The 2,951-nt window shown below is 39.5% G+C and overlaps 1 pseudogene; it reads left to right on the forward strand.

Annotated features, from left to right (window-relative positions):
* Positions 1 to 229: 229 nt before the first annotated feature.
* On the forward strand, positions 230 to 2,327 carry LOC149243261 (cyclin-dependent kinase F-1-like; annotated as a pseudogene).
* Positions 2,328 to 2,951: the final 624 nt, after the last annotated feature.

A 2,951-nucleotide genomic window follows, 5' to 3' on the forward strand; every position in this document is an offset into this window, starting at 1 on the left:
ATGCTTTTCTGTCCTAATAGTAGCCGTCGGATCTATTGTTAGACGATTGAACAGAAATCAGCCGTCTAATTTAATAAAAAATGTAATAAAACATTAAAAAACCTTAAAAAAGGGTTAACGTATCAGTTATAATACCTACCGAATGAACCCGTCCTGCGCGCGGATATCTGCGTTTGATGCAGAGGAGAGGAGGGCGAGGGTGTTGAGGAGGGCGGAGTTGCTGCAGAGGAGGGTCGGTTCGGTCATAACTCCTGCATTTCTTGTTCGTGTTTGATCTATAAGGCTGCTCAGATGTTAAATATATTTGATTCGGTCTACTTTGTTCTGAGGGCAAATGAAACTCTCCGGGCTTATGAAGGTTGGTTTGAATTGAGGAATTTGGGATATATAAACACTGGCCATGTTCTCCGGACCATGGAATTGGGGATTTCTCCATAGGGTTTTAGTGTTTCAGGGTTTTGAGACTTGAATACCTCGAAAAGATTTGATGGGCGGGTTTTGAGAGTTAAAATCTCGAAAAGATTTGATGGGAACAGGTCTTCCGGAGATTTGAGGAATGCAAAACATGGAGGACAATGTGCAGAGCAGCTGGAGTCTCCACGACAACAAAGAAATATGTGCCCGTTACGAGATTCTAGAGAGGGTCGGCAGCGGAACTTATTCGGATGTGTACAGAGGGCGGAGAAAGGAGGACGGTCTAATAGTAGCCCTTAAGGAGGTGCATGACTATCAAAGCTCTTGGAGAGAGATTGAGGCGCTGCAGAGGCTTTGTGGGTGCCCCAATGTTGTGAGGCTCTATGAGTGGTTTTGGAGAGAAAATGAAGACGCAGTTCTGGTTTTGGAGTTTCTGCCTTCCGATCTCTATTCTGTCATTAAGTCTGCTAAGAATAAGGGAGAAAATGGTATTCCTGAGGCCGAGGTCTGCTCATTTTGGGTGATGGAATTCTCAAGCTCGCTGATTTTGGATAGGTAAGTATAGATGATTTAGTGGCTTGCCATCTGCTACCTCTTCTGTGTTTTTTTTCTTATCACCTTCAATCCTCCAGCTCTGTTTGACCCTATTTCTTGAAGTGTTCGTACATTCTGTTCTGTTTCCCATTTCATGTTTTTAATATTTTAAAATATGCTGAAAGCCTGTTTATGGTTAACTGCATCTTCGTAGTAGTTCAAAATGTTAACAAATCTCACACGTGAAAAGTTCAATCTAAAATCTTGAAAATTTTGACTGATTCAAAGCGCTTTGGAAACTAGATAAATGAATTGATTTTGCCTTTTATTATAACTATTCGAGCAAATGTTGCATAGAAGCGCAAGGTTAATAGTTGCCCAAATTGAAACTGAATAGTGCTTAAAGTTTAGTGATTCTTCGTCAGTAGGATGCCTGAACATTCAATAACTTAGTGATCTCTGAATTCGAAAATCAATACTTGCAGGCAAGGATACTTGAAGAGCCTGAAGCGATCTATGAAGTAGAGTATGAGCTTCCTCAAGAGGATATCGTTGTTGATGCCCCAGGAGAAAGGTTGATGGAGGAAGATGATAGTGTTAAGGGAGTGCAGAATGAAGGGGAGGAGGATTCATCCACTGCAGTTGAAACTAATTTTGATGATATGGCAGAAACTGCGAATTTGGATTTGAGCTGGAAAAATGAAGGTGATATGGTGATGCAGGGATTCACATCTGGTGTTGGAACTCGATGGTACAGAGCTCCGGAGTTGCTCTATGGAGCAACGATCTATGGAAAAGAAATTGATTTGTGGTCGTTAGGTTGCATTCTGGGGGAGCTCTTGATTTTAGAACCTCTCTTTTCTGGGACTTTAGACATTGATCAACTTAGCAAGCTGGTTAAAGTTCTTGGGACACCAACAGAAGAAAATTGGCCTGGATGCTTCCTGATTATAGGAAAATTTGTTTTCCTGGTGATGGAAGCCTCATTGGTCTGAAGAACCATGTCCCCAAATGCTCAGACAACGTGTTTTCTATTTTGGAAAGACTTGTTTGCTATGACCCTGCAGCTAGGCTAAGAGGTACTTGAGAATAAGTAGTTTGTTGAGGATCCTTATCCTGTCCTCACCCATGAATTGAGAGTTCCCTCACCTCTGAGGGAAGAAAACAATTTTTCAGAGGATTGGGCGAAATGGAAGGATATGGAAGCAGATTCTGACTTGGAAAACATTGATGAGTTCAATGTCGTTCACTCAAGTGATGGTTTCTGCATTAAATTTTCATAAACTCTAATTGGCTGATCATGTTTCATCTTCCTCAAATTGCCTTTTATATGGATTAGTATTCTAAATTAGCTTTGGGGGCTGCATGTCTTCAAGCATTCACCACGACAGTAAAGTAATCATTATGATTACTGATGTATTGCTGTCACGGGGTGAGAAACATTATAGCCATGAACCTACTGTTAAATTTGTAGAATTGTCTTATACTTGCTCAAAATAGTGACTGCATGTTTGAGAATAAATTTCTCTGCAAAGACCAACTCCAGATTCTTTCTTTTCACTTTGTACTAATGATCATTGTGACCGCAAAATCTTTATACACAATACAGAAAATGAAAATTTAGAGATGACTTTCTATTCTGATGCTTGAATTATAGTTATGAAGAAATGCGTTTTGTTGTGTGACCTGGGACCTGGCATGTGGAGATGCAATTAATTTAAGAAAACTGCAGCTGTTATAAAAGGTATCATAAAAAAACAGTTATCATATGCCCTGAAGGGTGTCCGAATTCAAAATAAATAAGTAACTTTAAGACTGTTGAATAACACTAAAATGTTGGCTGAGAAATTAATAAATTATATTATTGTTGTGCCTTTCATCTCAATGAAATAACATTTAGACCTATGACTGATCATTATAACAGCAGGGCTATTGTAAATAACAGCTTGTCATTTAGGTGATTTAATGGTGATAAGGCGCTCCTAAATTTAGGATCAGTGGGA

Source organism: Pinus tabuliformis, chromosome 8, assembly GCF_031772625.1.
Source record: "Pinus tabuliformis cultivar Carrire ecotype Pingquan chromosome 8, CPIR1, whole genome shotgun sequence".
Taxonomy (NCBI): Eukaryota; Viridiplantae; Streptophyta; class Pinopsida; order Pinales; family Pinaceae; genus Pinus; species Pinus tabuliformis.